Here is a 15,384-nt window from a genome sequence, read left to right on the forward strand (position 1 = left end):
GTATTTCTAATCCTCCTACCACCTACTTAAAAGGGAAAGAAGAATTTTTTAGTTTTTTAATTTATTTTTGTGCAGAAAAACTGGGGTAAAGGGGGTGAGAGCATTCACCAGAGACAGAGTGGAGAGCAGAATAGGTGGATCTACTGAAATACACTGCTATGGGGTGCAGGGGGGGAGACAGGAGAGGTCTGCTGTGCCAGGTGAGTCAGCTCCCTGGCCAGGGATGGAACTTACATCACAGTGGTGACAGCGCTGAGACTTAACCCCTAGGCCACCAGGGAGGCCCAGAAGAGAAGCACTTTCTTTGCAACTTTATATTCATGTACTAGCTCTTTAGCTTATGAACAGTCTCATTTAAAAAAAAAAAAAAAGGAGGGGGTAACACCATCAGAGGCATCACCCATTTACATCATGGAAGGCACGAAGCTGCACCATTCCTATGGCCTATGTTCAGAGCACAAGCGCAAAATGATACAAACTGTAAAGTGGGTAACTCAAAACAGTTTTAAGATAGTGTACGTATTTTATCTCAGTGAGCAACATAGTTTAAAAGAACACTGACCACTGAGATATAATGTGACTTTACAGGGCACAGGTGAACCAAGCTTCCAAGCCAGTCCCTTTTCCTGTGCTAGACAAATTATTCAGAAATGAACCCATTTCCTTTGTAGGAAAACTGACGGAGGTGGACCATGCGGGTGCCTGGGGGGGGGGGTGTAGTGTGGTAGCATACATCTGAAGGATGTAATCCTATACCTCTAAATGATATACACTGTTGTGAAGCAATTATTACCTCAATTTTTTTTTAATGGGGGAAAATAAAAAACTTACCAGAAATAGAAAATGACCTTGTATTTGATGGATTTTAAAAGATTTGTAAATGTTAACTCATAAAGAAATACAATGAAAATAATCTGAGGTGTCAAACTTTAAACCATGTCATGTTTAAATTTTGCTTTCATAGCTACTACTTAAAAATATTTCTCAAAAGCATTTTAAACAAAGCCCTAAAGAAACCTCTGATTAGAAATTATTAAGCTGTATATATTGTTAAAAAATAATAATCTGTCCTGTGCTATTAGCAAGAGATGTACGGCGTGCTATTTTAATAGACCTAAATGAGGAAGGATCAATATTATTTTAATTTTTAAAGGTCTGTTTATGAAATGCAATCATCCTTCATTAAAAATGCAAGCTGTGCTTCAGCAAGAGGTTAGCGTAAATGATTCATAGAGAGATCTCGCTCTCTCTCCAGTATAATCTTCCTCTCCTGGGACTTTCCTTCGGATGCTTTATCAAGACACTCATGCCATTATTAAAAATGCTTCCCCATGATAAGAGGAAAAGAATACATCCCCCATTCCCATTCACCACTATCTCGTCCATCGGAGTGATTTATCTTTTCTAGTCAAAGGTAAAATTAATTGCTTATATTCCACACATATTTTGCAATCACATTAAGAACATTTTATAATATTCAAAATAAGGAATTCAGTATTTCCCAAAGTTAGATGCCTTAATTTACTTACCTAACCACCTGACACTACAGTGTAGCCTTTCACTGAAATTAAAGAAAACTGACCTTGTATTTGATGGATTTAAAAGATTTGTAAATGTTAACTCAAAGTCAAGGCACTCCAAATTTAAATTCAATTCTCTTCTATTTAAAAATGCTAATGAAAATGGCTGTTCCAGTGCAGCAGCATCTGGCTCATTATAACATTCAGTTTTAACTAATAAGTCCTTAATTATTAAACTCTAGTGTTCAATTTCTTTCGCATGGGTAAGCCAAACACATATTGCTACAATTAAAAATACCTGGGATAAATTAGTTTTAACAACAAATCACGGAAAAGTCTTCTTCTCCCTTCTCTGTTAAATAAAACCCCAAGTATCTCATAAAGGACACGCATTGAAAGGCCACCATTACACATCTGGACGGCCCCTATGTGGGTGCTGCACTTATGGCCAGCAAATAACTCACTCTGCTGGGTGCTCGGGCATGATGCCTGGAGCAATTTGTCTCCTGTGCAAATGGGCGGGTGTGTTTCCAAGTGCTTTTTCAAAATAAATGTGTCAAAACCGAATGTGTAATCATATGCCTAATTCTGACTTTGGAAAGCCGACTCTGCCCCCACCCAGGCTGATGTTTTCATTAAGGTGTTCCTGAATAGACTTAAGCAAGGTATTAATGGCACATCGTGGCGTCTAGTAGAGACTGAAAACCCTGAGAGAATATGTTTGGTTTTAAGCCTTATTAAGGAGTTTTTCATTTCTCGCTTCCATCCCCCATTCCCCCCTCCCCCCCCCCACCCTTTTAATCAGCAAAATCGACAGGACAGACTGAATATTTTACAATGGAGTTGCAGAATTCGTGTGTTCAATCGTTTGGCTTCCCAGAAGATTCATTACAGTTACATTAGAAAGTCAAATCAGGCAATTCTGCAGGAGGGTGAAAGCGAGCCTATGAAAGGAGGTTAATACAAAAGAATTTCATTTTAAATAGAGGACATTTAGGACTTTAAAAAGCAACATTATGGTAAAATTTCCAAGATATCTGTTCTCGTGTTAGCCCGCGCTTCACAGGTCTAATTTCTGAGATGTCTAAATGCTTTTCTAGGAAAGAGTGGGAGCACGAAAGGGAGGAGCGAGCTGATCTGCAAGGTCTGCCATCTTAATGAGCCTCGCGCTGAGAGCACTGCAGACCTATGTTTACTCTCACTCATGAGGAAGGAGTCCTTGCAGCCTCTGCTCACACTGACAAAGCAGGAGTCAAGTAAAATTCAGTGTTTGGCCATGTAAATCCTCGTACAGGTTTTGAGTGGTTTTAATGTTTGTTTTCCTGAGTGTAAATAAACAAAGATTTTCAGATCTTAATGTATTTATTTTTTTTTTTTTTTTTTTTTTTAATAGAGGCTGCTTTATTTATTTGTTTGCTGGTTTGTTTGTTTGTTTTGTTTATACATGCACTGGTACAGTCAGAAGCGCGGGAGGGTGAGAGAATTCACCAGAGCCAGAGCGGGGAGCAGAGCAGGCAGAAGGACCGAATACACTGCTGAGGGGAGCAGCGGGCGGCAGGGAGGTCTGCACGCCATGTGGGACCCTCCTCTGGTGGCCGGGGAGCAGCCGGGGATCGAACCGGCGCCGCAGAGGCCGCGGGCAGCTTCGCAACCCAGCGCTCAACCGCTGCGCCACCGGGGAGGCCCTTAATGTATTTATATGACAAAAAGCAGTGTTGTTATTTTTCATGATTAGTAGCAGATCTATCCACATAAACATCTTCTCAGGCATACATATTTAACCAGCATTTGTGTATAAAGGTTCCCCTAGCTAATCTTAAGAATTCAATTTGTTTCCACTGGTTTTCAGATAAGCAAAAATAAAAAATGGCTACCTACTGGAACGGAAAGTAAACTGCAAACGTCTTCATTCCGTACAGTAAGCTACAGAATACCAATTTCAACTCAATACAAAGGCTCACCTTCTGCATGAGCAATTTGAAAGCCTAAATATCACAAGCGGAAAGAGCAGCTAGTGGTGCTGACAGGCAGGAGAGGCGGCTGTCTTCAGTGCTCCCTTTGGCAGCAGTACAGATGGACTCTGGAGGCCACAGGCGAGGCTTAATTTAATATGAAGCTAAATAGAGTCAAAACATCTGGTGCACTACTGATGGTTATCATGACACATTAAGTCTGACATCACACACAAACCCATTCAAATATTCTATTTTTATCCAATATACCTAAAACACAAAGCTAACAATCTACAGTACTTTTTGTTTTTCATCTCCTCTAACAACCTTCTATTTAAGAAAAGCTAATTTTGTAGGTTCTACTGTTTACACCACTTGGGAGACATGAGTAAAATGACTACAAAATTTTGTCAATAAAACACCCAGGGGCCCATGCACATGAGCATCCCTGTGGTGCAAGCTTCATTAGCTCTGTGGACAATCTGCCTCTAGGGAGGGGTGAAAGGCAGTGTAGGGTGAAGACTAAAGACAGAAAGTGGCACACAGAGTTGGTACAAAGAATAAAGAGATGTACTCTAGAAATCAGACAACTTTGGAAGCACACACATCACCAAAAATAAACTACATTCTTAGAACGGATTTGTAACATATGTTCATAAATGCGAAACACCAAATTCATGGCAGATCACTGGAACAGAAGTACTATTATAAAGGAAAAATGTTAATGAATAAACCAAATGATCAATTTTATAATAGTGAAAGACAAGGAACAAGTATAATTTTTATGAACAACTTTTTCATAAGACAGAATTAGTCTTCAACAATGTGCTATTTAAAAAAGGCAAAAGGAGCCTCCTCTGGTGGCGCAGCGGTTGAGCACGGGGCTGCGAAGCTGCCCACAGCCTCTGCAGCACCGGTGAGGGTTCCACATGGCGCACAGACCTCTCCTGCCGCCCACTGCTCCCCTCAGCAGTGTATTTCGTTGGTCTGCCTGTCCTGTTCCCCACTCGGGCTCTGGTGAATTCTCTCACCCTCCCGCACTTCTGACTGTACCCAGTGCTTGTATAAACAAATAAATATTTTATAAACCAATAAATAAGTAAATAAATAAATAAATAAATAAATAAGGCAAAAGACTGGGCCTCCCTGGTGGCGCAAGGGGTTGGGCACTGCACTATGAAGCAATCCGCAGCCTCTGCAGCACTAGTTCGATCCCTGGCCGGCCAGGGAGCAGCCCACATGGCGCAGCAGACCTCTCCTGACCTCTCCTGACCTGCCTGCTGCTCCCCTCAGTGGCGTACTTCGGTCGATCTACCTGTTCTGTTCCCTGCTGCTCTGTCTCTGGTGAATCCTCTCACCCCCAGCATCTCTGGCCTGTACCTCAGCTCTTGTATGCATAAATAAATCTTAAAAAAAAAAAAAAAAAGGCAAAAGACTATGTGTAACTGAAATAACTACTGCCTAGACTATTATATTCAAATTACTGTGCTTTTATTACATTGCTTTGAATGATACTTGGTGAAAAGAAATTTTAATTCTACCACTAAAGAAAATTACCCTCACCCATACTCTTTGAAACAACAAAAAAAGGACCTAGACCCTGATTGTGCATCCCAAAGAGAGAATAGTACTTCATAAAGCAGACTCAGTACAATCAAAATGAGAGCCATATTTCTGGTTAACTTTTTTCATCTTGACTCAAGAGCTGAAAAACTATTAAAATTAATGCATCAAACTATCATAACTCTGTCCTTTTTATTAGTGGTTATAGTCTTTCTAAAATATTAGTCCGCCTTGCTGCACTCGTGTATCTTTTTGAAAGCTCTCTTTGAAGATCAGGACCACTTTTACATTGGAAGGGAAATGTATAATTTTATTAATTTGGCACTGAAAATAATCTCTAGTTTTAGCAGGTCTGAAATTTTAAAAATGATTCTCATTAGAAAATTTACAGAGGTGAAAGATAATGAAGCTACTTGCCAGTCGACATAAACACACACACAAGCACCAACCACTGGAAAACAGCATAAAATAAACACTTTTCGATTCCTAATAAATGATTTCTAATAACCATATCCTGAATCATCTTTCCCTAGGTTATCAAGTGACTGCTCCATTTTCCTCTTCACTAAATAATCGATTTTTCTAAAATTAACATTGAAGAAATACCACTGGAAATGTTCATCCTCTACCCACAACTAAGTGAGCAAACTACATCTAGGACTGCCAAAATCAAACTCTCTTCTGCACTGTTAATCTAACACGATATATAATGATCCACCAAAAGGGATCAAGAGTTTACAGAGTCCCCAAGAATCCTGTTGGAGAAACAAATATGAGACAATAAGAAGAAAAACAGGATAATTTCATTTGTGGCTGGTTTTTATTTTCCTATTCTGAATTTTTCCCATAGCTGATCAAACTTTGTAGCTGGATTTTTAAAAAGCTGGTAGAAAGCACTAATATTTATTAATTAATTGGACTTCAACTTTCTCTTCCATTTTGAAGTATCACTTCAACCAAAATACCAACACTCTTTTTACCAAAGACAATCATCTTCCCTATCATGAAGAGGTTAAATGTTTGATACTCAAACAAGGACACAAAACAGGATTATTCTCTCACCTCAAGCTTAAGAAGATATTTAGCACATATTGTCAAAGAAAGCAAATATTTGAAAAAATTTAATTAAAAAGGAGAGAATAAATAAGTATTATATCACTGAGAAATTACATTTTCCTTGGAAATATTCCTTCCTAAAATATTTCCAAAAGTATTTTACTGTCATTTATCACCTCTTTCTGATACATTAATTTAAATGTAGGTTTTTTTTTTTTAAAGATTTATTTATTTATACAAGCACTGGGGTACAGGCCAGAGAGCGGGAGTGTGAGAGAATTCACCAGAGACAGAGGGGGAAGAGGAACAGGCAGATGCACCAAAAGCACTGCTGAGGGGAGCAGCGGGCGAGACAGGAGAGGTCTGCCGTGCCTTGTGGGAATCTCCTTGGCGGGCCAGGAATCAAACCGGCGCTGCAGAGGCTGCAGACAGCTTCACAGAGCTGCGCAGCCGGGGAGGCCCTAAATGTAGATTCTTTTTATTTATTTTTTTAAAGATTTATTTATTTATGCACACAAGAAGTGGGGTATAGGCCAGAGGTGCGGGAGGGTGAAAGGATTCACCAGAGACAGAGTGGGGATCTACTGAACTACACTGCTGAGTGGAACAGCAGGCAAGACAGGAGAGGTAGGCAGCGCCATGTGGGTCAGCTCCCTGGCCGGGTATCGAACTCGGGCTGTAGTGGCTGGCAGTAGCTTGATAGCATTGTCTTTAACTCCTGCACCAACAGGGAGGCCCTAGATGTACATTCTTTTTATATGAGAATTATTAAAGCAAGGTTCCACGTCTCAGAATTCACTAGTTATAGCAGAGTACGCAGTAGCATCCTTTCAAAAGGCAAGGATGAAGAACATACTCAAGAGTCAGAGAAAGACCAAAGGGACATGACTGAAACAAACCAGGACAACTAAAGGGTTGACTGATACAGACTCAAACTACTGGTGTTATTCTCAGTAAGAGGAATAAAAGATTTCTTCAGTTCAACTTTACAAGTTAGAATTTTCAAACCACATCCTTCCTACATAAAATAAAAACAGAATGGAGGCTACAACAATCTTTATACCCTCCTTTGGAGAAGATGCTTTAGCAGTTCTTCCCTTATCAAAAGACTTGGGCTCCAATTCTACCCCAGTAACTCAGTTACCCTGCTATTTTGATTGCATCTGGGTGAAATACACCCACCACACTAAACTGCAAAAGAACCACCAAAAAAATGAAAACATTGAAAACTCAACACATACACAAACACTACAAAATGTAAATGTAAGGACAAGCTTCCTGCAAAGACATGTGATGACTCTTAATAAGACGACTCTTGCTATACAGCTACGCTGCTTACTGATGATCTCCGGGCAACTCGGACTGATCGAGTAGTGACCCATATGGGAAAGGAAGACTTGTGGGAAAACTTATTCCAAATAAATTCTCCACAATAAGAAGTAGGCCTGTATATCATCTAGAATCATTTATATCAATCACTGATGTCCAGAAAAGTCAGCCTCGGACAGATGCCAAATAAAATCCAAGCTGAGGGAAAATCTGGGGCCAGTAGGGTAGCTCTGTTAGTTAGCATGACTCCAGAGTGTCTGGTGGCTGTGTGAGACAGACAGCTTCTGGGTGTGGAAATAAGGGGTCACCACATGGAGGGCTAGAGGTCACAGGGCAGGGCAGCAGGAAACCCAGGAACAGGTAACAGGTTGTATAGGCCTTTGATGTCCTAAGTCTGTTTCTATGTGGGTTTGGTTTTTTGTTTTTGTTTTTGTTTTTGTTTTTTTTAATTTACAATAAATACTTCTTCTAGTCTCTACTAATACTAAGCAAAATTCCTTGTGAAAATCCAGCCAATGTCAATCATGCTGAGTGAAAATAAATGAGAGAATTTTGTGCAATTTCATGCAGTCTCAGATCAGAGCAGCAGAGCCAGTGAGAACCTAATTGTCAGCACTGGCTGCCACTTAAGGAGCACTTACTGTGTCCCAAGCACCAGGCTAAATCACTGAATGATTCACAAACAACCCTTTAAAGGTAGGTGTCTGATCATCTCCTTCTTACAGGTGAGGAAACTGAAGTACAAAAAAGTTAGAAAACTAACCAGCAAACATGGCAGGCAGGTGACAGGGCAAAGATCCAGATCCTATCTTTCCATTCTCAATTCTCAAAACCAGTATGCTTTACTCTCTCCCCTCAAAATGAGAATCAAATGGAAAGAACTCCAAAGAGAAATAGACACTCAAAGGAGGGCCTTCCTGATGGCGCAGCGGGTTGAGCACTGCGCTGTGAAGCTGTCCGCAGCCTCTGCAGCGCGGGTTCAATCCCCCGCCAGCCAGGGAGAAACTCACATGGCATGAAAGACCTCTCCTGTCTCCCCCACTGCTCCCCCCAGCAGTGTCTTTGGTCCATCTGCCTGTTCTGCTCCCCACTCTGTCTCTGGTGAATTCTCTCACCCTCCCACGTCTGACTGTATCCCAGTTCTTGTATAAATAAATAAATCTTAAAAAAAAAAAACTTAAAGGAAAAACCAGAGTCTTTAAACTGCACCCCCCGCCCCCGCTTGTGTGCCCGTGGATACCACTCTGGCACTGAACAGTCCTTGGCGGCTGCGTTCCATCTCAACGCTCAGCCATCCCCATTCTCTATATTAGAGTAGTTGATTACAAACCAAGACTGCCTAACACCAAAACTCACCCAGATTTCTCAATGAAAAGTATTATTATCATCTTTTTTCAATTAGTTTCTCTTCCTCTGGTCCCAATTTGGGAGTATACTGCCATACTCCCAAAACTGTAAATACAACTGAATTTGCCTTGCCCCAAAGCTGTAAACACAACTGATTCCGCCTCTACACAGCCTCTCACATCAATGGTCCCTCTCCATTTTACTATCATCTGCATGGGTTAGCTTCACATTACGTTTCACCCAACCTCCAGTTACTATCTTTGATCTCATCCTGGAAAGAGTTTTCCTAAAATACAACTCTAATCATGTTACTTCCATGCTAGAAAAACCTTCAAAAATGTTTATTTCCCATCCAAAAACTTTACTTCAATTTTCTAAGCAAATGCCTCCTTCTCCCAGGCAACCCGAGAGCAATGTCACTGCTTCCTCCTCTGAACCCTATGGCACTAGGGTCACCTCCCCCACCCCATTAAAAAACAATTCTGTAAGAGCAGGGTCAAAGTCCAAGTCATGTGTGAGTCTCCCGCCCATTCCACTGAGGACACAGTACACATGGTAAGTACTCAAACATCTGACAAATGAATAAAAAAACTCTAAATCAGTTGTTTGGATATAACAAGTTTTTTAGCAAAAGGGCTGTGTCCATTTAAATTTTTTAAAATATACAGCCATTCTCTGAATCTGTAACCGGTGCCTGAGCCAAAGACTCAGGTGGTGCCCCTTGAAGGGACGGGGTGCTGGTGAGGATGGACAGCCCCAAGGTTATCGCATTTTAGGGTGGAGACTCTGATAAGAATTCTAAGGGACAGCAGAAGCAGCCCCAGCATTGGAAGTGCGGGATTTAGCATTTACAGATCTTCAGGAATTCAGGCCCCCAGCACACAGATCTTCCAAAGGGTGCTGTGGGCCTCTGAAAGAGGCATCCAGCAGTCACCCTCAAAGAGGAAAAGTTCAGCTTTGCAAATAGCCAGGAGACTGAAACTGTTCCCGATTTTGCTGCTGTTACAGCCTGGCAGGGAAGGCAAAGACCTGAAGCCGGGCTCTTGCTGAGCGGTGAGTGTGGCCCTTTGTTTGTCGGTTCATCCAGCCACTGCATCGCTTGTGTGGTCCTGCACTGGCACTTCTGGTAGATCAGGGAGCATCTCCTGCTGTGTGTCTTCTGTTGTCTCTGTGAGCTGGAACCTGGGCTACAGTCTGGCTGCTGCGTGCCCCAAGCCTCAGTAGCGGGAAGATGCCATCTTTGGAGTGTTTATGTTCAGGACTTCAAAAACACTGGACACTGCTTTGGGTGAGGTAAACAGTCATTTTTTGGCCTCAGTAACTGTTTTTCCCTGATTTGTTAAATAAATCCCATTATTGTTGTTCTCTGAACCTGAGTGCTCTTGCAATTGTGCGTGGGGGTGGAGCGCTCAGACAGTCACCAATAAACTATTTTGGCAGTGTCCTTGGCCAGTTTTAGTGCCCCTTGCTGCCCTGTATCATTTCTAACTCAAAAAATAAAAGAAAATACAAACAAATCTATGGAAATCATAATAATTTCCACTGTGAACCAACTCTTTAAGTTTTATTTGAGTCTTAGAATAGTCAGGCAAAGATGCTTATTTATGTGACAACAGAGAAAAACATCAGGCAGGTAAGTCAAGCAACATGTAAACTAGTCACTGAAACCAGGAACCCTCACTTCATGAAGCCTTGGCTTGGACACTACTGGATAAATCAAAACGGCTTTATTCAGACAATGCACTAAATGATCAGAGAACACGACCAGATGTAAAACACCCTCATTTCTTCAAAATTTCTTATCCAAAGATGTTTTCTGCCGTAAGACCAGGAACTCCTCTCTCAAGGCAAGGTACTGTGAGGCATGGCTTATGGAGCAGCTAAATGAAGACTAGGAATTTAAAATGCCTGAGAATGGAAAATTAAAATATTGTCCTTCGCAGCAGTTACACCCTTGCACAAGGAAGAAAATTTAAAACGCTCCCATGGCACTGCAATCAGCAAGAGTCCAGTGAGGGAAGAGTCGTGCAAGCCAGATAGGACTTAGTAAGCTGAGGAATGAAAACAGCAATTCTGTGTAATTCCCTATCTGTAAAGTACAGCAGTTTTGAAAGGCAATAATGAAATTAGAAGACTATTTCTAGATATTCTGATGGAGAATGATAATATTTACCTCAGTAAAGTCACCACCACAGGAATAAATCTAGATTCTGTTTTAATCATGTACAACCCTACAAAGTATAAGGTGCAATCCACTTTTTCAGCTGAGGAATAAGAGGTCCTTCTTGAAAACTGAAAGGAAAATCCCATCATCAGATTTCCAACGAAGCATTGAAAATGAACGTCTGGGGCCTCCCCGGTGGCACAGCGAGTTGAGCGCAGCGCTGTGAAGCTTCCACAGCCTCTGCAGAGCCAGTTCCATTCCCGGCCAGCCAGGGAGCAACCCACATGGCGTAGCAGACCTCTCCTGCCTCGCAAGCTGCTCCCCTCAGCAGTGTCTTCGGTCCGTCTGCCTGTTCTGCTCCCTGCTCTGTCTCTGGTGAATTCTCTCACCCTCCTGCGCCAGACTGTACCCCAATTCTTGTATAAATAAATCTTTAAAAAATAAAAATAAAATAAAAATGAACGTCTGGCCTGTACTTCCAGAACTGAAGGCAGAACCAGGCCACTAATTGACCAAATGCATTTATTTTCCATGCAAAATGCTAACTCCAGGCCAGATGCTCCCACCCGCCACAGTGCGCCACACACCGCAGCTGCCCCCTCAAGTCCCAGGCTTCTCATCAACTCAGGGGTTCCCATCCTCGTCTTTGCCCTCTCTCTGCTTCCTCCAGCTCAAAGAGCACCCACAGGAAAGGCAAGAGTAAGTACACATACATTGTTTTGTTTGGGGGGTGAAATTAAAGGCCCCTGTCAACACAGCCACACACCCTACACTCAAGTCGTCTATAAAAACCTGAGGGGAAACAAAGCATGGACAAAAGTCATGGGACTTGCATCCAATTAAAATCCCAAGACGAAATTCAAGATAAAATTTTAAATGTTTAAAACCCAAAAAGTTACACCCACCCACGGACTCGGTCCTTCGGGCTAGCTGTGTGCCAGGCACAGTCCCTGCTGGCCCGGCTAACTTTCTGGGTGGGAAAGGATGGAGACTCACAATGCGGGAGGAAAAACACTAATAATGGGGGTCAGGAAAAGCTTCCTGAAGGAAGTGACACGTAAGCTGACGCCCAAATCTTTAAGTAAGAGTTGACCAGGTGAAGACGAAGGAGCAACGTTGCGGGAAGGCGGTTGGGTGGAGGAACCGGCTACCTAGAGAACTAATAAAATCCGATTCGTATTTTTGAAAGATCAAAAGAGAGGTTCTCTTACATCAACCCCCGAAGAGTCGCGCTGTATGAAGCAACAATCTCTCCTCTTCCTCCCCTCCATCTGCTTGGCAGCTGCAGAGCAGCACACACACACAAGCGGATCTCCATCCATGTAGGCCAGGCTGGTGTCCAGATCGGCAGCGCCTGCTGGGAGCTCTACTGCCTGGAACGTGGCCTCCAGCCCGATGGCCAGATGCCCAGTGACAAGACCACTGGGCAAGGAGATGACTCCTTCAACACCTCCTTCAGTGAAGCGGGCGCTGGCAGTGTCTGCAGACCTGGAACCCACAGTCATTGATGACGTTCACACTGGCACCTACCGCCAACTCTTCCACCCCAAGCAGCTCATCACAGGCAAGGAAGATGCTGCCAAAACTATGCCCAAGGGCACTACACCACTGTCATGAAAATCAGAGACCTCGTCTGGACCGAATTCGTAAGCTGGCTGACCAGTGCATGGTTCTTCAGAGCTTCTTGGTATTCCACAGCTTTGGCAGGGAAGTGGAGGAAGTGGTTCCTCCCTACTGACAGAACGTATCTGTCGGTTTCGGCAAAAATACAAGCTGGAGTTCTCCATTTACCAAGGGTCTCAGCTGTAGCTGAGCTACAACATCCCAAACTACACCTACACCCCCCTGGAGCATTCTCATTGTGCCTTCATGGTGGACAATGAGGTCATTTATGACACATGCTGTAGAAATCTCAACACCTATACTACACTGAGTGCCCAACCTATACTAACCTAAGTAGGCTGATAGGTCAAATAGCATCCTCCACCACTGCTTCCCTCAGATTGGATGGTGCCTTGAATGCCCATCTGACAGAATCCCAGACCAAGCTGCTGTATTACCCCACACCCACTTCCCTCTGGTCACACACGCCCCTATTATCTCTGCTGAGGAGCCCACCAGGGACAGCTTCCTGTCACAGAAGATCAACAGGCGTGCTTTGAGTCAGCCACCCAGATGGTGAAATGTGACCCTCGCCAATCTACCTGTTGTACCCTGGTGACATGGTTCCCAAAGTCGTCAATGCTGCCACTGCCACCACCAAGCATCCACTTTTGGACCAGTGCACTACTGGTTCCAACCTGGCATCACTTACCGGCCTCCCGCTGTGGTGGTTGGGGGAGTCCTGGCCAAAGTACAGTGAGCTGTGTGCATGCTGAGCTAACCACAGCCATTGCTGAGGCCTGGGTTGGCACAGACCACAACTTTGACCTCATGGATGCCAAGTGCGCCTATGCTCACTGGTGTATGGGTGAGGGTGTGGAAGAAGGAGTTTTCTGAGGGTAACTTTGAGAAGGATTATGCAGAAGCTAGTGCGGATTCTGGTGAAGGAGTGGGTGGTGAGAAAGAAGTAGAGGACTACTAAAGTTAAAATGCCACAAAGGTGCTGCTTTTACAGGGAAGCTTATTCTGTTTTAAACATTGAGAAGTCGTGGCCTGACCTCGGTTAACTTGTATGTAGCAGTATAGACCCTCATATATGATCACCTCTACTTTGACACATGACACTTTGTTAAAGTCCCCAGCTGACCAATTCTGCACCGAGTTTGAATAAAGTATCCTCTGTCTTACATGAGTAAAAAGAAAAAGACTCCAAAAAAGATAGCAGAGGAGCAATAGGTATGTAAGATAAGATGCTCAATATCATCAGTCATTAGGGAAATGAAAATCAAAATTAGAAAAAGATGTCACTTCACACCTACAGAGGATTTGGACAAACTAGAACCTTTATGTTGCAGGTGGGATTGTACATGATATAGGCACTTGGGACAAACATTTGGCAGTTCTTCAAAATATTAAACACAAAAGAACCGTATGATCCAATAATTTCATTTCTAGATATATACCCAAGACAAAAGAAAATACATCCACACAAAAAATTTTAGGTCAATGTTCACAGTAGCAGGGCCTCCCTAGTGGCGCAAGGGGTTAAGACGCAACCTATGAAGCTGTCCGCAGTCACTGCAGCACAAGTTCCATCCCCGGCCAGCTAGGGAGCAACCCACATGGCGCAGCAGACCTCTCCTGTCTTGCCCGCTGCTCCCCTCAGCAGTGTATTTCAGTCAGTCTGCCTGTTCTGTTCCCCACTCTGTCCCTGGTGAATCCACTCACCCCCTACACCTCTGAACTGCGCCCCAGCTCTTGTATGCATAAATAAATAAACCTTAAAAAAAAAAAAAAAGTTCACAGTAGCATTAGTACAACAGCTCCAAAGCGGAAACAATCCAAATGTCTACCAACTAAAGGACGGGGAAATAAAACGTGGTAAAGCCGCACAATGGGCCACTGCTTGGCATGAAAGGGCAGGAAGCACCAATGTTACGCCACAACATGGACAGCCTCCGAAGACATCGTGCTAAGTCAAAGGAGCCAGTCACAAAAGATCACGATTCCACTTAGGCGAAACGTCCAGGACAGGCAAATGCAGGGAGTGCAGCTCAGGGGGAGAGCACCTGACTGCAGAGCAGGCAAGTCATCAGAAGCAGAGATGCCGTCACAGCTGGGGGCAGGTGGGGAGGAAACGGGGAGCAGACTCACGCCTGCTCGCAGGGGAGTTCTTCTGGGGCGATTAAATGCTCTAAAGTCAACGGTAGCACTGACTGCACGACACTGTGAGCACACGAAAAATGCCTGAACTGTGCACTTGAAGCGGGTGGATGGCAGGTCGTCGACGCCCATGAGGCTGCTGGGAACCAAAGAGCCAAAGAGCAACAGCAGTGAAGGAGGCGCTGGGAGGCCACACGACCAACCGGGCAGGCCAGGCAGCAAGAGACAGAGCCTGGACCCGGGAAAGTGCCCAGGAAGAGCCAGGAAAAGACATGCGAGCTGGCTCTAGCCGGTGGGGAGGGAGAGGGAGTCCACTGTGGGGTTTCTGGCTTCGCCAACTGAGCAGCACGTACTGAGATGAAAAGACAGGTCCGGGTGGGGAGAGACTCACTGTATTTCCCACGTGTAATTATACTCCAAAGTCATGTAAGTGTCGGCACATTTGTGTGCTTCAAGAGGTTACAACTCTTCCCAAACTTGTGTTTATTCAATTTTTAATTATTTTTAATGGCCCGAATAAGGGAGGTGTTCACTTAAGAGAAGAGAAATGATGATCAGGTAAATTTGCTTTTGCCCTGTAAACCTTCCTACCCACAAAATCTGATTAATACTGTGAACCAGGATGTGGGATGGCGAGGGTCACAGACAGAGCAGAGCAATCGTGTTTATCTCTGCAACAGTTCCTTAA

General features: G+C 43.6%; 1 protein-coding gene and 1 pseudogene across 1 annotated transcript in view; one reads left to right on the top strand and one right to left on the bottom strand.

Moving 5' to 3' along the window:
- The window catches only part of RERE (arginine-glutamic acid dipeptide repeats), a 360,449-nt gene that overhangs the window by 303,367 nt on the left and 41,698 nt on the right, over positions 1–15,384 (bottom strand).
- On the top strand, positions 12,242–13,560 carry LOC119235721 (tubulin alpha-1D chain-like; annotated as a pseudogene).

The sequence above is a fragment of the Talpa occidentalis genome, unplaced genomic scaffold (assembly GCF_014898055.3).
Source record: "Talpa occidentalis isolate TD23 unplaced genomic scaffold, MPIMG_talOcc4v2.1 talOcc4.9, whole genome shotgun sequence".
Classification (NCBI taxonomy): domain Eukaryota; kingdom Metazoa; phylum Chordata; class Mammalia; order Eulipotyphla; family Talpidae; genus Talpa; species Talpa occidentalis.